Below are 26,614 nucleotides of genomic sequence, written 5' to 3' on the forward strand. Positions count from 1 at the left end.
TCTCTCATTATCCAACCTTTCTTTCCCTCCCAATTTCTCTTTCTGGACCTGATTTGACTCTAATTCACTCTCCTTCTCAGTACTTCCTGTTTATTTCTCAATCCTTAAATCTCATTGGTTAATGAGATACACTTTGTGCCATTGTACACCAAGGTCCCAGGTGCCCTGTTTCCCTCGCTGCACCGTTATCAGCTCACACTTCCAGCAACTTTGTTGGCAAAAAATTTTAAAACCTAAAACGTGCATGAACAAGTCTAACTAAAAGAGCATGCCGCGAAATGCCCTGCTCCAGCAAAATCTGGGCCAATGTCATTCTATGTAAATCCACTTACCAGCTCACTGGATTAGTCTCAATCCCAGTATCACTGGTCCATTACTAATTGTGCTGACTGACCGAAGTTAATTTCAAGCCATTACGTCCATGCGAGTTTAAAAAAGTAAACCGGTGTACAAATTCTTCTGATAACTAGAATTTGATTTCTGGTACTGACTGGTAGCGCTGTGAACTACCTAGGAAATGTTGCTGGTCAGAGCAAAGTTTCCTTTACAGGCAGTAGCTGGTTTGTCTGAGAGAAGGTAATTGCCTCAAAGAAAGCCATGGTGGTTCACATCACCTGAGTACAGAGCAAAACTAGCCAAGAAGGGAGCAAAAAACCTTCCTGAATTGTGCAGGAGCCCCTCCTATCAGTTTGACCAAATAGATGTACTGATAACATCTGTGGAAATTTCAACTGACCAGGAAGGAGGCATAAAAAGTGTTAACTTGAGGGAGCAAATAAAAAACCCAACGTACCAGTTTTTAAAATGGAAACATGGTCAGTAGCGATGCATCAGTGACATAACAGTAGACAATGCCTTCATTCTATTATAGTTGCTTCCAAGACTAACGAGTTTGTGGAAAACATCACAGGACTGGAGTTTCTACTTCAGATATCTGGAACGTATATGCAATCTTTCACCCACAGAGAGCTATATCTCTTATCATTTTGACACAGAGCTGCACTGGCCTTGAATGTTAGGCAATTCAGAACTATTTTACTCACCCTTACAAGCTGACGGAGTATCTGTGAAGCCAGATATCTATGATTGTCAGTGGTAAATATTTTTTAAAAATGTACGTTTAAAAGTAGGTTTAAGAACCTACTTAAATGTGTTTATGTTTTCTGTCCAACTGCACAATATTTCTGGTGCCAGAAATCACCCAATTCGAAGAGAGTGCTTAAAACCTACAAAAGTTTTAAGCACTCTTTTTCAAATGCTTGAAAATCATTTGAACATATTTTTCAAATCCAGTGCTGCAGCTGAATAAAAACTGACAGTTGTCCTGTAAGTGTTTCCTGTGGATACAAATTTAGTGTTGTAAACATTTTCTCCACTATTGGTTGTCAGCAATACGCCCACATCTTCGATAGGTACAATCCCCACCACTTATACTGAGCATGCTTATAACGGGCAGCCACCTATATTGGGCAAATGGCACTAACCATTTGCCACTATCATAGGAGTCAATTACAATGATGCTGCTTATAAGATTAAGTGCGCCGACTATTTTGGGCACTTCAATAAGTACATACCCTGTACTTACCAATTTAAACAGCTGCTGATTTCAAGCAGTTTCATCTGTTAAAGTGCAATTATCTTAGTGATGAGATTCTAGATGAAACTGCTAACAGAGGCACTTGCTAAGTAAGATTTCCTGTTTTTAAAAAAATGTTGGTCACTTTGCTTTTTGGTTTTACAGTCCAACTCGTATAGCGGGAAAATCGCATTAACACCAGCGGGCCCGCTATAAGCAGTGGGGACTGTACCAAAAGACTAGGGGGGGAAGATTTTCAAGTTGTGCCCAAAACAGGTGCGAAGTGGGCGGGCAGCTAGGTCACTCATCTGATATCAGCAGGAGGCATGAACCATTTTCAGGTTTGTGCCTCAATTCAATACGGGGGGGTGAGCACGAATCGTGCTGGTTAATTGGGTAACTTGCCCATTTATGGGGGAGGGATTTTGGGCAACGACCAAAATGATTTCCAGCTAGCTTTCACCTCTTAAAAGATGAGCTCAAGTGTGCATTGTGGAGCTCAACGGAAGGTGCTATTTTTGTATTAGTTGAAAGAAAACATGCACTGGTGGAGCTTTTTCTAGAGTTATGGAATATCTACCTGAGAAGCTATTTAAGCAGACAATATGTGTAGGTTCAAGAGGATGACTGGATGAACATCTGGAGAAAAGGATTGAGGGATACAATGAGATGTTGAGTGCATTGTGGGGGGAGGGTGATCTATGAAAAAAGGACTGCTACTTGAGACCCATGTTCTTTTCCCGTTCCTAAAAGTTCTTATGTTCTCATGGTTACCCATTCTCCCTTACTCTCTGAAACTGCTCTAAACAATCATTAGATCTGGCTTGATCATGACAAGCATTTCTGCATCTCAGTCTCCTCAGCCAAAACTGCCTACTACTCCAGGATCATTCTGTAGGGCATGGACAACCCCTAAGTGCCCTATTTCCAATGACCAACAATATCCTTAATGTTCTGTTCCCCAACACCTCCACCTTCAACTCAAAACACCAAATGTGCAGAGCTCATAGATTTCTTTGGTTCTTAAGATCAAATTCAAAACTATCCACTTCTCCTTCCTTGCCCCCTTGACCCAATCCTCCACCACCCATTCGAGCCCTGAACCCTGGTCTTTCTGCAGTTGCCCACCCACCATCTTCCCCATGCTTACAAGCACCATCCTTGCCCCCTTCTAAGCAACCCTTTGAAAAACCTACCTTCGATCCTGTCCTCTCCAAGTACCACCCCCCATCTCCAATCATCCTTTCCTAAGGATCTTCAACGTACCACTGCCTCCCAGCTGTGTCCATCTCTCCCATAATTCTGTTCAAATTCTTCCAGCTTTCACCTTCTCAAGAGCATTAAAAAAGTCCCATCCAAAGTCACAAATGACATCCTTTGTGAATGTGATTATGGTGCATTATTTCTTCTCAATCTTTTCAGTTTGATATGGTTGACCATGCCATCCTCCTTCAATGTTTCTCCATCATACAGCTCCATTACACTTTTCTTGCATGGTGCCATTTCTACCTATCCAAACACAGCTAGCACATTTGTAGAAATGTCTTTTCTTACCTCTGCCACCCCATCACCTCTGGATTGCCCCAAGGGTCTGTCCTTGGCCACCTTTCTTTGTTATCTAGATGATTTCCCTCAGCAAAATCATGCATGTACATCAACGATATCCAGCGCTACTCCTCTATCACTTCTTTTCGAACCTCGATTGCCTCTGTGCTGTCATACTGCTTCTCCAACATCAAGTCACGAATGAATCACAACTTCCTATAGTTTAACATTGGAAAGGCTGAAGCCATCATCTTTGGTCCCTGCAACAAACTCTGCGGTCATGTCACTAATTTCATTCCCTTCTCCAGCCACTCTCTCAAGCTGAACCAGACCGTTGGCAGTCTTGGTGTCCTGTTCGGCCCAAAGCTTTAAACCCAAATTTCTGTCCATCACCAAGATCCCTTATTTGCACCTCCACAACACAATTTACCTTTGTCCCGCTGCTACCTTATACATGAATTTGTCACCTCCTAGCCTGACTATTCCTACACTTTCCCTTTAGCCTCCCATCGTCTACCCTCCATAAACTTATACTTGTCCATAATTCTGCTGCTTACATTTTGTTCCACAGCACATCCCATGCCTATAAATTCCATTCTTGCTGATCTAAATTACCGTATCCCATTATATTTAAAATTCTCATCTATGTCTATAAATCCCATTAAGTTATCCCACCTTATCTCTACAATCTCCTCCATGCCCATACCTCTACCCAAACACTCAGTTTCTCTGATGCCAGACTTGTCCAGCTCCCCTCCCTTCGCCCCATCACTGTTGGCACAGCGTCCTTGGGCCCAGTCTCTGGAACTCCCTCCCTAAACATCTACCCACCTTTAAAAATCTTTATAAAACCCAACTCTTCAGCAGCTCTGGGTCACTGCGCCTAAAAGTTTCCAAACTTTGCTAAGCAAAAAACCTGGTTTTGCTATTTTTTAATAAAGTGATAGCATCTCTGAGCTATTTCAATTCAACATCTTAGAAGATTCATGAAAAGTAAAGAAAGCAGCTTAAAAGTATAAGACACAATAAAAACAGTGAAGTTAAAACAGACCAAATAAAAATAAAAATACACTGAACCCAAGGACCCTATCAGTAATTCATTAGTATAAGTATTATACAGCCTCTGATTCAAGTTCAAGGTCTAGTATCTCATCAAACTGAAATCAATAAAATTCTTCAGCATTCTGGAATGAGACAAAGCAATGAAATAAAAAGAAAACTGCAGCACTCATCATTATGCATAGAAAACCTGAAGGCCAAACCAATTATATCTCTACATAATCATTGCACTTAGAATGCTTGCAATGTATTTGCTGTACAGATTGAAAGAAGGTATAAATTATATTTCCCAAGATATCATTCATCATCTGACCAAATTCCTAGCAGCTAATGTTCCAGCTCCCACTCTGCAACACTTGCTATCAGTTGGTGAATGTTTATCATAAAGTTGAGAGATATCTATAATGGGGAATGGAACATTAATCCATTTTCACACCCAGTGTCAGTATCCATATGACCAGACTAGGTTCAAAGTGAAGCTCACCCTCAAATACACCTTGGTGCCTTAGCTCCAACTTTACAGGAGCACCACTTACACCAGATTAGCACATAATCCTATCACCTCTGGTTTCTGTGTTCAGAAGCAACTTAAGAGTGATCATATAAAAGTCTCTTCTGTCTTCTGGTTGCAAGACTCCTATGTGAAATGAGCTTGGACCACTCCAATTAAATCCATAGCAAAATGTATTTAGGCATTGCTAATGTTAAGTCAGGTTTTCTAATCACGGTTTAACTCAGTGTCAGACAGTTCCTAGCCAAGGACAAACACGAATTGGACCAATAAATTAGATGGCAGGTCCAACTGCTGCAAAATTGAATTTTCTAGCATTGCTAGGACTACACAGCACCTACTTTATAACTCACATTTGGACCAGCTCCAAGATTGCTGACAGACTGAAGTTAACAAATTTTTTGTCAGTATTTTGTACAGTAGGTAGAATTTTCTATGTATAAAAGTGTCTAACATACATTACTGATGTTAGCATTTGCAACATTTCTACGCAAGTTCAAATATATATCCTCTGACTGCTCAGTAAGTAAATACACTGACTGGTATAGAATTGCGCACAACCATGAGTGGACTGCTAACATTCACTCTCTAAGCTCACGAATAAAGATGGCTACATCGTGAGGCACAAGGAGGCTGCCAGCACCATGGAACACAGCTTGAAATATATTGAAGCTACAACAAGGAAACAGGCCATTCAGATCAACCAGTCTGTGTCGATGTTTACCCTCCATCTGAGCAAATACTTCTGATCACATTTACCCACCCTGTTCCCATATCCCTTCATCCCTTGTCCTTCATCCACCAATCCAATCAAATGTTGGCATAATCTGTAACTTAGAACTGTATCTTATAAGTCCTTTCCTTGAAAGTATACCTCAACATGAGATCACACGTTCAGGTAAGGATAGAAAAAAGGACAGAAACTTGAAAAAAAAAATCAATGGACATCTCATTATGGCACAATTAAATTAACAGACAAAAAGGGATCAAGGAGTCAGTCAATTTCCATCATCTCAACAGTGGGACAAACAGATTAAAAAAGCTAATAGAAAGCTGGGTAATGTACAGTTAGAACAGTAGAGGCTAAGTCTCCAAAGGATGCTAGGTCTGCACAATTCATCAGACCACACATTAGATATTATGCTCTGTCCTGATTACCATGCTACAAATAACGCATACAACACAATCATTGAATCTTTGAAGTGAAGAGCCATCTTGCTAAAAATTCTGAAGGCATATATAGAATTGGAATTACGGAGCAACATGCAGGACAAAAACAACAATGGACATAAAGCTGATCAAAAATAATATCTATATTGGAAGTGGTACAAGCAAATAAATCTACTCTTGTGAAAAACAATTGATAAGCAGCACAAATATAGTTCCTTGGTTTCTAAATATGATGCACAAAGTCTATTTCACTGTATATCACTTCCTAGACTTTACATATATACAGCTCAAATATTTCTCTATAAAATTCTATAATGAGGTGATTTTATTTTAAGTGCTTTAGAGAAAACTGTAAAAATCACAAAACAAAAGGGTAATTAATAATAAATGTGCTGCCATGTTTTTTCTTTTCACATTAGCGTCTAACAATTGGCTGCTGAACTCCTGGATAATCCATCTCTGAAAGCATCCTCGACTGAACAGCACTCAAGATTGGAGTGGGTGCAGATCAGCCTGAGCACCACAGAGAAGCTTAATGCCAGCCTCATACACGTGCCACACACTGACTAAGAGCCTTTTAGAGGACTCTAAACTGCAACATCCCAGAGATGCACAGAACATAACGTCTGGTTTCTCACTCATGTAATAAGTTGGTTCATTAGACAGCCAACCTGCTCTGCCAACTATGCATAGCCAAACTCCATGATGCTTTGTAATGTCACGTTAATGTGCAAGTGAATGTTATCAGACTGTACAATGACAGACACATTTTGCAATAACTCATAAGAACAGAAGAAATAAGAGCAGGAGTAGGCGATATGGCCCCTCGAGCCAGCTCTGCAATTCAGTAAGATCATGGCTGATCTTCGACCTTAAATCTACTTTCCCCACCCGATCCCCATACGCTTTGATTCCCTTAGTGTCAAAAACTCTATCGATCTCAATCTTAAATATAGTCAACGACTGAGCATTCACAGCCCTCTGGGGTAGAGAATTCCAAAGATTCACAACCCTCAGTGAAGAATTTTCTCCTCATCTCAGTGCTAAATGGCCCATCCCTTATCCTGAGATTATTCCCCTTAGTTCTAGACTCTCCAGCCAAGGAGAAACATCCTCTCAACATCTACCCTGTCAAGCCCTCTCAATCTTATATGTTTCAATGAGATCACCTCTCATTCTTCTGAACTCGAGAGTATAGGTCCATTCTACTCAACCTCTCCTCACAGGACAACCCTCCCATCCCAGGAATCAATCTAGTGAACCTTCGTTACACCACCTCTAAGGCAAATATATCCTTCCTTAGGTAAGGAGACCAAAACTGTACACAGTACTCCAAGTGTGGTCTCACCAAAGCCCTGTATAATTGCAGCAAGACTTCCTTACTCTTGTACTCCAACCCCCTTGCAATAATGCAGCAGCCAAATAGCTTCCACAGTATGTTTCAAAAGCAAGTGTTGTAGGGTCAGCACTTGTCCATTCAGGATGATGTATTCCCCAGAGTTCTGAAGCCCTCTGGCTTGCTCTGCAGAACCCAGAAAAGGTTCTGTGAAAGATCCAGCCACACAGTGATCTGTCCTCCTGCTTCCTAGCAGCATGTTCATGTGCCAGATCAGATCCAACATGTGTTTACGTTAGTCTTTCCTCTTAAGAGATATTGATATCCACAACCCTGGTGTCTTCACCATATCCTGAAAATGTGATGGCCTCCAACATTGGTGACAGATGTGATGAATTCATCTGTGAAAGAATAAAGGACAAATTATTAGACTTCAAATTCTGCATGGACCTCTGATATTAAATTATTTCAATGGAACACAAATGAGGGAGGACACAGGACAATACCAGCTGAAGGAATAGCCTTTATTAAATATTCTTGGTATGCACCCAACAGTCAACTTTATACACTTTGCAATGGGAATATGTACAGAACTGCGAATGACTAGGAAGTTATTCTTTCACACTAAATTATACATAACTGCCGGAGAGAAGGAAGTAGTGCCAATGTCACACCTCAGTTAACATACCCATGCAATGATTTTCTCTGGCTAGGTCTCCAATGAGCTTGGTGGCCTTTTGCAACCAGATGGTATAGCTTTAGGCTATCTATTGTAATTGACATTTTGGAATATTTAAGGCTGCTTATTTCTTGCAGCAATCAAAAGGCATTCAAATGGGTTTTACAGTAACAATTCACCCCAAGGATGCTGGTTCAAGCCTTAGCTTGTGTGAAACGAATAGCATGGCTTTGCTGCCTAGCGAAGATTTTTTTCTTTTTCTGTATTAGTTAACCAGTGAATAAAGTCCCTTTTCTTTGCAAACTGGCCATATGTTGATTCTCACTCACCATTTTTGCACATTTACCACCATTATAATAAATGAAGTCATTTGGTTTATAGTTTATTTGCATTATTGTTAATGTGGCTCGTTTGTATCAGTAAATGAGATGAATTTCTATGTCAATCAAAATCTGATAAAAAAAATGTGCCATTCTATTTGTTCATTGGATTTGGTGTCGCTGGCAAGGCCAGTATTTAGTGCCCATCCCTAACTGCCCTCGAGAAGGTGGTGGTGAGCCGCCTTCTTGAACCACTGCAGTCCGTGTGGTGAAGGGTCTCCCACAGTGCTGTTAGGAAGGGAGTTCCAGGATTTTGACCCAGCGACGATAAAGGAACGGCGCTATATTTCCAAGTCAGGATGGTGTGTGACTTGGAGGGGAACGTGCAGGTGGTGTTGTTCCCGTGTGCCTTATTTTTTAATTCGTTCATGGGATGTGGGCGTCGCTGGCGAGGCCAGCATTTATTGCCCATCCCTAATCGCTCGAGAAGGTGGTGGTGAGCCGCCTTCTTGAACCGCTGCAGTCCGTGTGGTGAAGGTTCTCCCACAGTGCTGTTAGGAAGGGAGTTCCAGAATTTTGACCCAGCGACGATGAAGGAACGGCGCTATATTTCCAAGTCGGGATGGTGTGTGACTTGAGGGGAACGTGCAGGTGGTGTTGTTCCCATGTGCCTGCTGCTCTTGTCCTTCTAGGTGGTAGAGATCGCGAGTTTGGGAGGTGCTGTTGAAGAAGCCTTGGCGAGTTGCTGCAGTGCATCCTATGGATGGTACACACTGCAGCCACTGTGCGCCGGTGGTGGAGGGAGTGAATGTTTAGGGTGGTGGATGGGGTGCCAATCAAGCGGGCTGCTTTGTCCTGGATGGTGTTGAGCTTCTTGATTGTTGTTGGAGCTGCACTCATCCAGGCAAGTGGAGAGTATTCCATCACACTTCTGATCTGTGCCTTGTAGATGGTGGAAAGGCTTTTGGGAGTCAGGAGGTGAGTCACTCGCCACAGAATACCCAGCCTCTGACCTCCTCTTGTAGTCATAGTATGTGTGTGGCTGGTCCTGTTAGGTTTTGGTCAATGGTGACCCCCAGGATATTGATGGTGTGGGATTCTGCGATGGTAATGCCATTGAATGTCAAGGGGAAGTGGTTAGACTCTCTCTTGTTGGAGATGGTCATTGCCTGGCACTTGTTTGGCACGAATGTTACTTGCCACTTATCAGCCCAAGCCTGGATGTTGTCCAGGTCTTGCTGCACGTGGGTACAGACTGCTTCTTCATTATCTGAGGGGTTGCAAATGGAACTGAACACTGTGCAATCATCAGCGAACATCCCCTTTTCTGACCTTATGATGGAGGGAAGGTCATTGATGAAGCAGCTGAAGATGGTTGGGCCTAGGACACTGCCTTGAGGAACTCCTGCAGCAATGTCTTGGGGCTGAGATGATTGGCCTCCAACAACCACTACCATCTTCCTTTGTGCTAGGTATGACTCCAGCCACTGGAGAGATGTCCCCCGATTCCCATTGACTTCAATTTTACTCGGGCTCCTTGGTGCCACACTCGATCAAATGCTACCTTGATGAAAAGGGTAGTCACTCTCTCCACACCTCTGGAATTCAGCTCTTTTGTCCATGTTTGGACCAAGGCTGTAATGAGGTCTGGAGCCGAGTGGTCCTGGCGGAACCCAAACTGAGCATCGGTGAGCAGGTTTTTGGTGAGTAAGTGCTGCTTGATAGCACTGTCAACGACACCTTCCATCACTTTGCTGATGATTGAGAGTAGACTGATGGGGCGGTAATTGGTTGGATTGGATTTGTCCTGCTTTTTGTGGACAGGCCATACCTGGGCAATTTTCCACATTGTCGGGTAGATGCCAGTGTTGTAGCTGTACTGGAACAGTTTGTCTTGAGGCGCAGCTAGTTCTGGAGCACAAGTCTTCAGCACTACAGCCAGGATGTTGTCGGGGCCCATAGCCTTTGCTGTATCCATTGCACTCAGCTGTTTCTTGATATCATGTGGAGTGAATCGAATTGGCTGAAGACTGGCTTCTGTGATGGTAGGGATATCGGGAGGAGGCCGAGAGGGATCATCCACTCAGCACTTCTGGCTGAAGATGGTTGCAAACGCTTCAGCCTTGTCTTTTACACTCACGTGTTGGACTCCGCCATCATCGAGGATGGGGATGTTTACAGAGCCTCCTCCTCCCGTTAGTTGTTTAATTGTCCACCACCATTCACGACCAGATGTGGCAGGACTGCAGAGCTTTGATCTGATCCGTTGGTTGTGGAATCGCTTAGCTCTGTCTATAGCATGTCGCTTCCTCTGTTCAGCATGCATGTAAGTCCGGAGTTGTAGCTTTACCAGGTTGCCACCTCATTTTTAGGTACGCCTGGTGCTGCTCCTGGCATGCATTTCTACACTCCTCATTGAGCCAGGGTTAATCTCCTGGCTTGTTGGTAATGGTAGAGTGAGGAATATGCTGGGCCATGAGGTTACAGATTGTGCTGGAATACAATTCTGCTGCTGCTGATGGCCCACAGTGCCTCATAGATGCCCGGTTTTGAGCTGCTAGATCTGCTCTGAATCTATCCCATTTAGCACGGTGATAGTGCCACATAACACGTTGGATGGTGTCCTCAGTGCGAAGACAGGACTTCGTCTCCACGAGGATAGTGCGGTGGTCACTCCTCCAATACTGTCATGGACAGATGCATCTGCGACAGGTAGATTGGTGAGGACGAGGTCAAGTAGGTTTTTCCCCTCGTGTTGGTTCGCTCACCACCTGCCGCAGGTTCAGTCTGGCATCGATGTCCTTCAGGACTCAGCCAGCTCGGTCAGTAGTGGTGCTACTGAGCCACTCTTGGTGATGGACATTGAAGTCCCCCACCCAGAGTACATTCTGTGCCCTTGCTACCCTCAGTGCTTCCTCCAAGTGGTGCTCAACATGGAGGAGGACTGATTCATCAGCTGAGGGAGGACGGTGGGTGGTAATCAGCAGGAGGTTTCCTTGGCCATGTTTGACCTGATGCCATGAGATTTCATGGGGTCCAGAGTCAATGTTGAGGACTCCCAGGGACACTCCCTCCTGACTGGTGGGTCTGTCCTGCTGGTGGGACAGGACATATCCAGGGATGGTGATGGAAGAGTATGGGACATTGGCTGAAAGGTATGATTCTGTGAGTATGGCTATGTCAGGCTGTTGCTTGACTAGTCTATGGGACAGCTCTCCCAATTTTGGCACAAGTCCCCAGATGTTAGTGAGGAGGACTTTGCAGGGTCGACTGGGCTTGGTTTGCCTTTGTCGTGTCCGGTGCCAAGTGGTCCGATGCCGGGTGGTCCGTCCGGTTTTATTCTTATTGTGACTTTCTGTAGCGAGATTGTACAACTGAGTGGCTTGCTTGGCCATTTCAGACGGCGATTAACAATCAACCACATTGCTGTGGGTCTGGAGTCACATATAGGCCAGACTGGGTAAGGATGGCAGGTTTCCTTCCCTAAAGGACACTAGTGAACCAGATGGGTTTTTAACGACAATCCGGTAGTTTCATGGCCACCATTACTGATACTAGTTTTTTTATTCCACCAACAGATTACAAAATCCAGGGGAAATCATAAATGGGGTATGATTGATCCAGCCTAAAAGGAACTTAGTCAACACTACAAAATAATCTCAAGTGCTTGCTACATTTTTGGGCATTTATTACTCCTTTTTACTCTAAATATTTTTAGCTTCTATGTTTCAGAGCACTCACGCAAGTGAGACCGATCCAGAGACTTTCACTTACCTAGATTATCTAGGTAAATTCATTGTGTGCAGGGAACGAGCGGGGAATCCTCTTCAGTCTATTTCAGCTGCTCGTTTTATCCTGTGCTTTTGTGCGATCTTCCTTGTCTTCAGAAGGTGGCAGATGGCAGAATAACACTACATTAGACTTTGACTTGCGTTTTAACTGCCAAATAAATCTATTAAACAGTAAAAGAGAAGCAAATAGTAATATAAAATATAGTTTTACAATAGTTAAATAGTAGTTAAATTTAGCTACCTCCTCATATAGTAAAAAAAAATTAATAGCTCACCACTGTGTCAACTTGGGTCAGTGGTAGCACGCTCACCTCAGAATCGGGAGGTCAGGAGTTCTTGCCCCACTACAGGATTTGAGCACATAATCAAGGATGACACTTCAGTGCAGCACTCGGAGTGCTGCATTGTTGGAGATGCACTCTGTCTGTCTGTGCTGGTGGACATAAAAGATTCCATGGTTTTAAGAACAGGGGGGGTTCTCCCAGTGTTCTGGCCAACATTTATTACGCAACCATCACTAAAACTGAATAACTGTTCATTTGTCTCATTGCTGTTTGTGGGACCTTGCTAAGTGCAAAACAGTTGCCATGCATCAAAAATTATTAATTGGTTGTGAAGCACCGCTGGAATCTTCGGCAGATGTGAAAGGTGCTATATGAATGCAAATTCTTCTTAACTGCTGTGCTAAACTATGATGCAAGTGATGTTCTTATATAGCGGCACTTTTCCTTTTCTCTATCTACAGAAGTTATTTGGCCTGACTACAGACAGATTCCCTGATATGAGTAAGACAGGGGATTGCCATTAAAATGCACAATAAATGAAGTCCTGTATAAATACTGCAGCACCCAGATAATGCTTAAATATTTTGATCACTTCTGCCCTTTAACCATTTCCTGATCCCCAACGTAGCGCTTTCCAGGTCAATGTGTGCGTGTGTATGTATAGGGGGTTCCACGCCCCACGTCCCTTGTTCTGTTCCTTCTTAAATGCTGTTCATCTGTAATAATTTTCAGTTCTGAAGAGGGTTCACACCTGAAGTATCAACTGTTTCATGTTTTCTTGATGGATGCTGCTTTACCTGTATCTTCAGCACTTTGTTTCAGATTTTCAGCATCTTCAGCATTTTGCTTGTTATTCTTAAATATTCTGCTAAAGTTGCTGCAAGCTTTTGCTTTTGGCAGTAGCTTATGACTCAGGTAAACGACTGGATGTTCCTTCAAAAGGTCATACCTGGCTCAGCACAGCACTGATACCCATATCTGTGCAGTCCACAAAAGCTCAGAAATAATCTGGACTATTTAGCATTGGATCTGTACACGATGAATCATTCAGCTTCACAAAAATATTTTTCACATCAATATACCAGCTCACTTGATTTGACACTGAAGGTGAGCAGGTGGGGTAGCAACATTGCTATAGTTGTGAATGCACACATGGTAATAGCCAGCTAACCTGAGGAATGCTTGTATTTGTTACTAGGTCAGGGACAAGCAAAATGCAGTTTGGTGTCTACCTTCCCTGCCTGGGTCTCTACTTTACTTTACTTTCCCCCTCCTCCCCTTCTCCCTCTCCCCCCGCACCCAGCTTCACGATGATTTAAGTAGAATACCTCAGACATGTTGATGGCACACTTTTCAGCCTTAACAGTTAACCACGATTTGCTCAAGTGGGGTAGATTATTGGTGATGCAAGTTAGACAGTCATTCCATGTCTAACTGATAATGGCAATACTATCAGCATATGCTAGGGTGTAATTCCCAGCACCTTTCGGAATGGAATTCACCATCGAGGTAAACTTTTAGCATATTCACATATAAGCTCAGTGTTTAAGCACTTGATTAGGTATCTTGACAACATAATCTACTTTGCTGCACATTGCCACCACCATATATAGTAGTACTATAACTTATTATGCCTTCTTGGCCACAGAAACAACATTCTGTGGCCTAAGGAACCTTTCGATGCCAAACATTGCAGTTATACCAGCTATTCTGGAGGCCCTGTGCACACTCTAGGTTCTCCTGTGCACGTTCGGCCAACCTAGTCAGGTTGCCCGTTAATTTCTGCACGCACACTGTCTTCATCAATGGTCTTCCTTGACCATGCTGCTCTGATTAGCATCCACAGATCCCACACATGGGATCCATACAGTAATTTAAATGGCGAGAACCTCTAAATTTTGGGGTACCTCTTTGTAAGCAACAATTTCCCAGATTGACTTTTGACAAGCCCAGGACCTACAATATCACATTTCCTACAAAATTCAGCCACATCCTTAGAGATATTGGGCAATTGAAAATGCTGCAACAATCTGTCCTTTGTGTTTTGCCCTCAAATGTCCTGAAAGAGAGATGTCATAGCTATAGCCGTAGTGAATCTTTTTGGTACATCCACTGTACCACTATATGTTGGAACTCCTCCGATTCTGTTCCCTTAACTGACTTTCCTTTTTAATGGACCAAAAGGCAGCCCACATAGCTCTAATGGCTAAAAATGTGTGTCCCTGATATCCTGGATGGCCTGAGCTTGTCTGCCCTCTAAAATAGTGCAAGTCAATTGTGCCTCTGCTAGCTCATGGCTTCCCAGGATCTTTGGTCAACTGCCTCATGTGAAATATCATGTGGGAGACACTGGCCCCTTTGCCTGCTCTTACATGGGTCAGCATCACTGCAGCAGCAGTAGGGTCCTCACCCCAGGACCTGGCTGTTGCTTCAGATGCTGTATGAGACAAGACTGCCACGACAGCCATGCTGCCATTATTTCAGTCCAGCTCGAATTCATGCCTTTGCCCAACTCCAAATAACCACCCAAACTTTCTCCTCCTTAACTATATAAGCCATGATGTTCCCATTATTCATATGATTCCCCAGCAGAACCTTGAACAACAAGAGCTGGGACACAGCCACTTTTTTCTCCCACCATGAGTAAAATTCTAGTCATACCTCAGCCGTACTAAATCAACTGGCCTGGTGATATTAAGTGCAGGCCATCATAACGGGTATTGGTTGCTCCACGCCAAGTGTACTCATACCAGTGTTAGTGTATACCCAGTATCACATAATCCTTCAGTGGGCTGCCTCTTCCTTAAAACTAGGCAAGCTAATGCCATCAGATAACATTACACTAGACTAAAACTTAGGCTTTAAATACCAAACACAGCAAAATAAAAAACAAGCAAACAGTAGATGTAGCACAACATATAATTTTACAGCAGCTGTTAAACTTATCTTTGTGTAGTGGATAATAAATAGTTCACAACTACTGTTCTAATCTTATGATATAAGGCATATTCACATATAGAGGCTCTTTGTCTAGACAAGTTATCTGGTTGGCTTTCTAGCCTGACTTCAAAGTATACAGACAGACTTTTCGATTTGAATGAGACAGGCCTTCCAAAAATGACCAGGACTAAATAGATTTAAATAACTGTCTGCAAATTAAAGAAAAAGTTGCCAAACAAACACATATTTGAACAAATCCCACAAGATGTTTATATTTGAATGGAATGGTATGGCACCTCCCTCAGACATCAGGTACAACAAAACCTACAAAAGTCTGTAACATTTGTATCAAATTAAGATGGGATATGATTTTTGTGAGGGAAACTGTTTTTAATCACTTATGTACCATGATAGAATTAAAAAAGCCAATACCATGTTAAATGAAAAATGCTTTTTTTCTTCAGAGTGCCTTTATATTCAGTCTGAAAGCAGACTGAAAATATTTATTTTATATTTTAGTATGTAGTGACTAGTGACTTGCATTTACCCTGAAGTTGTCATGGCACCTCTCCACAGCAGCAGTGTAAAGAATGGGAACTCAGTGATGTGGTTGAAATCAAATCTATCTTTCATAACTGTGCATGCTATGTTTTAGTGCGTTTAACCATCATGCTTATGGCTGCAGCGTGTACTATTTACAGGATGCACTACAGTAAATCACCAAGGCTTCTTCGACAGCACCTCCCAAACCTGCGACCTCCACCACCTAGAAGGACAAGGGCAGCAGATGCATGGGAACATCACCTCCTCCAAGTTCCCCTCCAAATCACACACTATCCTGACTTGGACATATAGCACTGTTCCTTCATAGTCGTTGGGTCAAAATCCTGGAATTCGCTACCTAACATTGATGGAGTACCTTCGCCACATGGACATGGTTCACCACCACCACCACCACCACCTTCTCGAGGGCAACTAAGGGCAGGCAATAAATTCTGGCCGTACCAGCAACACCCATATCCCAAGAACGAATTTTCAAAAATAATTAAAACATGCCAGCGTCCAGCCAATTCAGTGCACTCCACTTGATAAGAAGAGTTAACATAGAAACATAGAAAATAGGAGCAAAAGTAGGCCATTCGGCCCTGCGCCGCCATTCAAAATAATCATGGCTGATCGTCGAACTCAGTACCCTGTTCCCACTTTTTCCCCATATCCCTTGATCTCTTTAGCATTAAGAAATATATCTATCTCCTTCTTGAATACATCTAATGACTTGGCCTCCAATGCCTTCTGTGGTAAATAATTCCACAGGTTCACCACCCTCAGTGAAGAAATTTCTCCTCATCTTGGTTCTCAATGGCGTACCCTGTATCCTGAGACTGTGACCCCTGGTTCTGGACTCCCCAGCCATCGGGAACATCCTCCCTGCATCTAGTCTGTCGAGTCCTGTTAGAATTTTATATGTTTCGATGAGATCAACTCTCATTCTTCTAAACTCTAGTGAATATAGGCCTAGTCGACCCAATCTCTCCTCATACGTCAGTCCTGCCATCCCAGGAATCAGTCTGGTAAACCTTTGTTGCACTCCCTCCATGGCAAGGACATCCTTCCTCAGATAAGGAGACCAAAACTGCACACAATACTCCAGATGTGGCCCTGTATAACTGCAGAAAGACATCCTTGCTCCTGTACTCAAATCCTGACTGTTTGCTGCACTTGAATGCTCGCTTTCAGCAACTGGTGTACAAGGACACCCAGGTCATGTTGCACCTCCCCTTTTCCCAATCTATCACCATTCAGATAATAATCTGCCTTTCTGTTTTTACAACCAAAGTGGATAACCACACATTTATCCACGTTATACCGCTTCTGCCATGTTCTTGCCCACTCACCCAACTTGTCTAATCACATTGGAGCCTCTTTGCATCCTCCTCACAGCTCACATTCCACCCCAGCTTTGTGTCGTCTGCAAACTTGGAAATGTTACATTTGGTTCCCTCATCCAAATCATTGATATATATTGTGAATAGCTGGGGCCCAAGCACTGATCCCTGCGGTACCCCACTAGTCACTGCCTGACATCCGGAAAAAGACCCATTTATTCCTACTTTCTGTTTCCTGTCTGTCAACCAATTCTCAATCTATGCCAGTATATTCCCCCCAATTCCATGTGCTTTAATTTTGCACACTAACCTCTTGTGTGGGACCTTATCAAAAGCCTCCTGAAAATCCAAGTACACCACATCCACTGGTTCTCCCCTATCTATTCTACTAGTTACATCCTCAGTTGACTGAGTGCACTGAACACAGCAAAAGCTATGAACCCTGGCAACTTCCTTTCTGTAGTGCTGAAAACTTGTGCACCAGAGATAGCCATCTCCTAACTAAGCTTGTTCCAGTACAGCTATAACATTACCTTCTACCCAATATTGTGGTAGATTGCCCAGCTAAATCTTATCCATAACACAATAAATCTAACCCAACTAATTAGCTTTCTATCAGCCTCCTCCCAATCATCAGTAAAATGATGGAAGAAATCAATAGTACCAATAAATGACACCTATTCATCAATAACCTAATCACTGATGTTCATTTTGCATCCCTCCAAAACCACTTGGCTCCAGACTCCATTGTAGTCTTGATCCAGACATGATACAAGAGCAGAGTTCCAGAAGAGAGGTGAGAGTAGCTGCCCTCAACATCAAGTCAGCATTCAACCAAATATGGGACCAGGAGCCCTGAGATTATGGGAGCCGAAAGGAAAACCCTCCAGGGGCTAGAGGCATGCCTGAACACGAAGAAAAATGGTTGTAGCCCCAGAACATCGCCACAGGAGCTCCTCAGGGAAATGTATTCAGCCCAACTGTCTTCAACTGCTTCATTAATGACATTCCCTCCGTCATAACGCAGGAGTGGGGCTGTTCATTGATAATTCCACAGTGTTCAGCTCCATTCACAACTCATGTCTGTCTAGAGGAGGGCCTGGTTAATATCCAGGCTTCAGCTGACAATGTTGGATAACATTCCTGCCAAATAAGTGCAAGGCAATAACCATCGCGAACTAGAGAAAGCCCAGCCATTTCCCCGGACCTTCAACGGCATCACCATCAGAGTCCCCCACAAAAGTATCTTGAGAATCACTGCTGCCCAGCTTAACTATACCAGCCATATCAACACTGGGTACTGTGAGACACATGGCTCACCTCTTGACTTCCCGAAGCCTTTCCACCATCTACAAGACTCAAGTCAAGAGTGTTGAAATACTCATTACTCGCCTGAATGTGTGCAGCCATAACAGCACTCAAGCTCAACACCATCCAGTGCGTTTCAGCGACTGGACTTAACAACCACCCCATCCAACTTCAATCCACTGTGGTTGCAATATGTACAATTTACAGGATGCACTGCAGCAACTCACCACGGTTACTTCAACAGCACCTCCCTTTCCTGTGACCTCTACCACTAAGAATACTTTCCTTTATTAGCCGAGGTATAGAATATAAGAGCAGGGAGGTTATGCTAGAACTGTATAAAACACGAGTTAGGACACAGCTAGAGTACTGCGTACAGTTCAAGTCACCACATTACAGGAAAGATGTGATTGCACTAGAGAAGGTACAGAGCAGATTTACAAGGATGTTGCCAGGACTGGAGAATTTTAGCTATGAGGAAAGACTGGATAGACTGGGGTTGTTTTCTTTGGAACAGAGAAGGCGGAGGGGAGATTTAAATGAGATCTATAAAATTATGACAGGCCTAGATAGAGCAGATATGAAGGACCTATTTCCCTTAGCAGAGAGGTCAATAACCAGGGGGCATAGATTTAAAGCAATTGGTAGAAGGATTAGAGGGGAGTTGAGGAGAAATTTTCTCACCCAGAGGGCAATGGTGGTCTGAAACTCACTGCCTGAAATGGTGCTAGAGGCAGAAACCCTCACTGCATTTAAAGGGTGCTTGGATATGCACGTGAGGTGCCATAACCTACAAGGCTACGGACCAAGAGCTGGAAAGTGGGATTAGGCTGGATAACTCTTTTTTGGCCAGCACAGACACGATAGGCCGAATAGCCTTCTTCTGTACCGTAAATTTCTATGATCCTATGAAGAAGGACAAGAAGAACAATATCGTCGGAAGACTTTCACCTCCAAGCTCCCTTCCAAGTCACCATCATAACTTGGACATAGATCACTGCTTCTTCATTGTCACTGGGTTAATATCCTGGGGTTCCCTATCCAATTCAATGATTGAGAGAGCATCATCAGCACAGGGACTGCAGCAGTTCAAGAAGGTCCACTACCACCTTTTCAGAGCAACTAAATATGGGCAATGAATACAAACTTGCCAACTTCACCCACATTAAGAACAATTTTTTTTTTTAAAACCCTCTTGTTCTAAGCTTTTGGTCATCCCTTCTAAACTGTCCCTCTACGGCTTGGCATCTATTTTCCTTTCACCTCTGAAGTGTTTTGGGACATTTTCTATGTTAAAAGCGCTATATAAATGCAAGTTGTTGTTGTATTCCCCACAGTTGAATAGCCTACTAAAACTCTTCAGCCTGGGCTCATGCTCCAGCAAGCAGATCATTGCCACTGCACATAGAACTGTACTCAGAATAAGTTATTACCTCCAGGAGAGGTTGGAGTAAAGGCAGAAAATCAAATGCAAAGTTGGAGTGGCTGGGGGGAGGAAACACAACCAATGTGAAATTCTGCTTGGTAAGTTTAAGAGTGATTGTAACACAGCAAATATCCCCAAATACATCAGCAGTTCACAGGCTGCTTATACCCATCAAAGCTGAGTGCTTTCAAAGCATTGAGTTCACACCATTATACACAATGCAGTTAAGATAGTTTTCTAAACAGAGAAAGATTAATTATAAAAAATTGATTTTATACAGAAAAATCAATGAATTGTGATTTTTTTATTAGGTTAGTAATTATTCTAAGTTAACTAATATTTTTATAATGGACTGCCGCTCTTTAAATGCTGCTATTGAAGTGCTTACAGATCGGGTCCAGTATGAAATGATTTTCTAAAAGCACCGTAGAAAGTGTTTTAGTAAAATTTGGGACCAGGGTTATACGTATGTACCACTTCCAAATGCTACATGTAGGAAAAGAAATGGCTACAATGCTAAGATGTGCTATAATCTTGAACAAAAGTATAATTTTACACATCACACACAACTGCATTTTAAAAAAAATAATTCATATGAATCATGCAGGTGGCAGATGAACAGCACACCCCATATTTAACACACCACAATACCCATTAGTCATAACTGACTCAGTTTGTCTTGACAAGATTAACTGGTAGTAAATCTGTCCAGTACAATGAATATCTTATACTGTTTAGCATAGCAAAAGTGGGTATGTTTTAAGATGCATAACAAAACTGATCGAGCATTAAAAGCTCCATTACAAATTATGCAAAAACAGAAAAAAAAGATTAGGGATCAGTCCAAATCATCACAGTACTTACCCCAGATATGTATATTGCATTGTTTGATCCCCTCAAAAAGCACCAAGCACATTGGATGTCTTTTTCATCTGAAGAAGCAAACAAATTAGATTACGAGATCATATGATCCAAGAATGCTCAAGAACCATTTAAGATGCCATGAACAGCATGCACCACAGTTTGCTGTACTGCATTTTGTGGTAACATAGTTTTAAGAGTCCAGACTTACTGTGCCAAGCACAGTAAGTCTGTTAAAGGGAGGAGTCATTTGTTTTTCAGAGTGTCTGATTGAATGTGAACTGCATATTATAAAATATTAACAAGGTACCTTAACCCGTTGACAGAACTTTACTCAATTTTTAAATGGGCCACAAATCAAGATGACAACAACTTGCCATATAGCCTCTTTAATGTCCCAAGGCACTTCACAGAGGTATAAGCAAAAAATGAATACCAAGCCAAAGGAGGAGATAGTAGGAGGGGTGTCCAAAGCTTGGTCCAAAGGTGGATTTTAAGGAGGGTCTTAAAGGAAGAGAGGCGGAGAAGTTTAGAAAGGAAATTTCGGAGTGTGGAGCCAAGGTGGTTGAAGGCATAGCTGCCAATGGTGGGGTGAATGGAGGGGACATGCACAAGAGGCTAGATTCAGAGGAAGAGTGTGTTTGGAAGGGGTGTTTGTAGAGCTGGATGAGGTTACAGTGATAGGGAGGCGTGCGTATCACAAAGAGAACTAAACGCAAGGATGACCAGGAACCAACCTAGGTCAGCGGGCCTTTGCATGGCATCGGATAGGGACAGCAGAGTTTTGGATGAGTTGAAGTTTATGAGGGTAGGGGAAGGAAGGCCAGACAGGACAACATTGGAATAGTTGAGATTAGTAGTGACAAAGGCACGGATAAGGGTTTCAACAACAGATGGGACTGAGATAAGGGTAGATGCCGACAATGTTAGAGAGATGGAAGTGAGTGGTCTTTGCGATGGACAGTATATAGGGTTGAAAACTTAACTCGGTCGAATAGGATGCAGAGGTTGTGAACAGTCTGGTTCAGCCCGAGACAGTGTCGGGGCGGGGAGAAATGGAAACGGTGGCAAGGGTATAGAGTTTGTGGGTTTTGGTCTTCCTAATGTTTGCAGCTCATGCAAGGGTAGATGTCGGACAAGCAGTCTGATAAGAGTTGGTGGGGGTCGAGAGAGGAGGTGGAGAGGTAGAGCTGAGAGCCATCAGAACTGATGTGAATGTCGACCCCATGTCTATGGATGATATCGCCAAAGGGCAACATGTAGATGATGAACAGGAGGAGCGACAGATAGATCCTTGGTAACAGTGCGGGGGTGGGAAGAGAAGGCATTGCTGGAGATACTCTGGCTATGATCAGATAGCTAAGAGTGGAACCGAACGAGGGCAGTGCCACACAGGTGGACAACAGAAAAGAGGAATTGGTGGAGGATGGCATAGTCATCCATGTCAACGGCTGCAGAGAGGATGAGAAGAGATAATGCACCATGGTCACAGTCACAGGATGTAATTTGTGACTTTGATTAGTGCCATTCTATCTTTTCACAGATATATACAGATAAGATAACCTGTTGAGCTCATCTAGCCCATAGAAACCACTAGTTCATTTCTTGGATCATTAGGGACTTTTAAAAACAGTTTTTAAACAAAGTTCCACTGATAAATTATCAGATTTAAATTTTGGGTGGTGAATTGGTAAAAACTGATTTCCTCCCTAACCTGAGAGGAAAAAAAAACAAATTACACAATTTTTTTCTTACTGTAAATCAGGTCTGGAGATGTGCATACACAGCATCCATAATGTCAAGATACACATTGAAGAGCCCAGATAATGACTACAGTTTTGTAATTAACAAAATGGATACACTGCATACAGTGAACGCAATACATCGTTCATAGCACATAATTCATATTTCAGACTTTAAGAATATTTGTGCTTCACGATACCAAGATGGTGATGTACTGCTTTAAAAGCTTTAGCTGCTAACATTTTGCAGTACACAGACCACTTACGAATACTTTACATGTATCTTACTGCTAAAATAGCTTGACATTATCTGGTGATCAAGAAACTTACTGTGGGAACTGCCACTGAGGCAATAAAAATGATGCCTATGAAACAAATAAATTGTGTGCTGACATTTAGTTTAACTCCATCTTGTTTGTTTTTTTTTGAGGTTTAGTGATGTTCAAAACCTGATTTTCTCTGAATTTGCCCTGGACTTTTTGGGCTCTAATTCCCCACCCTCCCACTTACTCCCAGTTTTTTTTTATCCTAAAAATGACTGGAAAACCTGGATTTTAAAACTGACAATAACTGACTTTAAAAGATCTTTACAGATCATTGTTTGTTTCCGAGATAAATTGAAACGTTGTGTCGTGCTTCTTGCTACCTCAGCCTCACTGGAGAGAGGAGGCGTGAACAGTAGAGATTTCAAATGGTGTTTCCATCAGCCTAACCGTTTGTCACTGCGATCACTTTGAAAACCTTTCCTGGATTTCAGTCAAGCTTAAGAGATAAGTTTCAACGGTTTTATACATTTGACGAGTTCGATCTTAGGCCAGGTCCAATTCCAGCTGATCATGTTAAACACTTCATTCTGTATAGTAGCATCAGCAGCAATACAATAAACATGTTTGTCAAGAAGAACCAGGCTCTGTGCAGTTAAGAGTACCTCTCGAGCACAGCAACTGCTGACATAGGCTCACCATTGCTTTCATTGACAGCTGACCCAGGATGATCAGAGGACCAATGATGAGAACTATTTACTTTACAGTTTTTTAAAAAAACTTACACATCTCCAGTTAATGGGGGGTACACGAGGAAAAGAAAATACTTGCATTTATGAAGTACTTGCATCATCAGAATTTTTCAAAGTGCTTCACAGAATGAATTACAAGACCTGCATTTTCATCCCACTTTTCTGTGTTATTTTGGCCATAACTACAAGGATAGCTCTTAAGAATAGATGCACAATGTTTCCAGCTTTGCTCTAAACTAATTCTGTGTGACAGCAAGACCACGGGTCAGTCAGGGAACTGCAGTACTAAAAAAATTTAGAAATTGTGTCAAGTTACTGTAGTTTCCCAGCTGACCATCCAAGCCAGTTTTAGGTCAAAATAAAATTTCTCATGGAAACATGATCGATTACAGTCTAACTTCTTGAATTCAGATATAGCTCATTGAACAACCCCAAAAAGTACACGACTGTAAGACTGAGTTTGATTTGCTACCCCTAAAAATGTAGATTTTCTATTCAGAGGCTCTGTCTCTCCCCCTACCTCTCTGAGCTCTACCTATGCTGCTCATTAGCCAATCACAAAGAAGTTTGCAAGAGTGCTACTGCTCAATTATTATACCAATTTTCTTTCCCTATGGGAAAATGCCTAAGTTCCAGTCGGTGCTGGCCAACCCCCCCACCCCTCTCCCTCCCTCCCTCCCTTTGTATGTTTAATATAGCAACTGAGACCTTCCCCAAATGACAGAGTAATGCACTGCACAGTGAGTCACACTGACCATGAAGATGAAAGATTGTCTGAGTTAGCTGATGTCAGTCAAGACAGTGGCCGAGATGTGATAATTGTCCTCAGTGGTACAAGAGGCCATTCAATTGAGGGAAGCAAAAGGAATGTGGCAGTGTTAAGGGATAGTATAGTCAGAGGGATAGATACTGTTCTCTACAGCCGTGACCAGGAATCCCGAAGGCTGTGCTGACTGGGTTAACGACATCTCCTCGTGGCTGGAGAAGAACTTGGAGGAGGGGGAGGACCCAGTAGTTGTGGTCCACGTAGGAACCAACAACAGGTAGAACCAGGAATGAGGTTCTGCTGAGGGAGTTTGAGGAGCTAAGGTCCAAATTAAACAGCAGAACCTCAAAAAGGTAATAATCTCTGCATTACTACCTGAGCCATGCACAAATTGGCAGAGGGGCAAACAGATTAGATGGTTAAATGCATGGGTGAAAGAGTGGCGTGGGAAGCAGAGGTTTCAATTCATGGGATGCTGGCACCAGTACTGGGGAAACAGGGAGATGTTCCGTTGGGACAGGCTCCACTTAAACTGGGCTGGGACCAGTGTCCTGGCGAATCGAATAACTAGGGTGGCAGATAGGGTTTTAAACTAATAAAGGTGGTTGGGGGGGCAGTGCTCAGGTAAGGGTAAATTTGTAAGTCTAAAGAGAAAAGTCAAGGCTGTAGAGCAGAGTAGCAATTTGGGTAAAACAAGCAGAGTGTGTCAGGAAGGGAGAGAGAGGAGAAGAGAGAGACAAAACAGGGATCTATAGGCCAGTTAGCCTGACATCAGTAAAAAGGAAAATGCTAGAATCTATTAAGGACATAGTAACAGGGCACTTAGAAAATCATAATATGATTAGGGAGAATCAACACGGTTTTATGAAAGGGAAATCATATTTGACAAATGTATTTAGACTTTTTTTTCTTGAGGGTGTAGCTAGCAGGGTAGATAACAGGGAACCAGTGGATGTAGCGTAGTATATTTGGATTTTCAAAATGCATTCAATAACACAAGAGGTTGTTACACAAGATTAGGGCTCATGGGATTGGAGGTAATATATTGAGGATTAGTTAACGGACAGAAAAGAGAGTAGGAATAAACAGAGACTTTTTTCCCTGGAGAGTAGGAGGTTTAGGGGTGATCTTATAGAAGTCTATAAAATAATGAGGGGCATAGATAAGGTAGATAGTCAAAACCTTTTCCCAAAGGTAGGGGAGTCTATAACGAGGGGACATAGATTTAAGGTGAGAGGGGAGAGATACAAAAGGGTCCAGAGGGGAAATTTTTTCACTCAAAGGGTGGTGAGTGTCTGGAACGAGCTGCCAGAGGCAGTAGTAGAGGCGGGTACAATTTTGTCTTTTAAAAAGCATTTGGACAGTTACATGGGTAAGATGGGTATAGGGGGATATGGGCCAAGTGCAGGCAATTGGGACTAGCTTAGTGGTATAAACTGGGCGACATGGACATGTTGGGCCGAAGGGCCTGTTTCCATGTTGTAAACTTCTATGATTCTATGAAACAGATCATTTGCGGGTTGGCAGGTTGTAATAATGGGATGCCACAAGAATCAGTGCTGGGGCCTCAGCTGTTTACAATATATATCAATGACTTATATGAGGGGGCCAAGTGTAAAGTATCCAAGTTTGCTGACGATACAAAGCTAAATGGGAAAGTAAGTTGTGAGCAGGATGAAAAGAGGCTGCAAAGGGATATAGACAGATTAAGTGAGTGGGTGAGGTGGCGGCAGATGGAGTATAATGTTGGGAAATGTGAAATTATCCACTTTGGTAGGAAGAATAGGAAAGCAGAATATTTTTTTTTTAAAAAGGTGAGAGTTGTTGGTATTCAGAGGGATTTGGGTGTCTTTGTACACGAATCTCAAAGTTAACATGCAGGTACAGCAAGCAACTAGGAAGGCAAATGGTATGTTAGCCTTTATTGCAAAGGGGTTGGAATAATAGTACAGACATCTTGCTGCAATTATATAGGGCTCTGGTGAGACCACACCTGGAGTACGGTGTACAGTTTTGGTCTCCTTACCTAAGGAAGGATATACTTGCCTTAGAGGGTGTGCCACGAAGGTTCACTAGATTGATTCCTGGGATGAGAGGGTTGTCTTATGAGAGATTGAATAGAATGGGCCTATACTCTCTGGAGTTGAGAAGAATGAGAGGTAATCTCATTAAAACGTATAAAATTCTGAGAGGGCTTGTCAGGGTGGATGCCGAGAGAGTCTAGAACTAGGGTTTATATTCTCAAGATAAGGGGAAGGCCATTTAGGACCAAGATGAGGAAAAATTTCTTCACTGAGTTGTGAATCTTTGGAATTCTCTACCCCAGAGGGTTGTGGCTGCTAAGTCATTGCGTATATTCAAGACTGAGATTGATAGAGTTTTGGACACTCAGGGAATCA

At 42.7% G+C, this 26,614-nt stretch overlaps 1 protein-coding gene across 2 annotated transcripts in view; it reads right to left on the reverse strand.

Annotated features, from left to right (window-relative positions):
• Nucleotides 1-26,614, reverse strand: part of galnt11 (UDP-N-acetyl-alpha-D-galactosamine:polypeptide N-acetylgalactosaminyltransferase 11 (GalNAc-T11)) — a 157,155-nt gene that overhangs the window by 123,869 nt on the left and 6,672 nt on the right. Inside the window, exon 2 of one of the 2 annotated variants that reach the window (XM_068008456.1) lies at nucleotides 20,696-20,763. The gene's annotated coding sequence lies outside the window, so the exon portion shown is untranslated. Of the gene's footprint in view, nucleotides 1-793; nucleotides 861-20,695; nucleotides 20,764-26,614 lie in introns of those variants that run through there. The other variant, XM_068008473.1, reaches the window with a different exon arrangement.

This window comes from Heptranchias perlo, chromosome 2, assembly GCF_035084215.1.
Source record: "Heptranchias perlo isolate sHepPer1 chromosome 2, sHepPer1.hap1, whole genome shotgun sequence".
Classification (NCBI taxonomy): Eukaryota; Metazoa; Chordata; class Chondrichthyes; order Hexanchiformes; family Hexanchidae; genus Heptranchias; species Heptranchias perlo.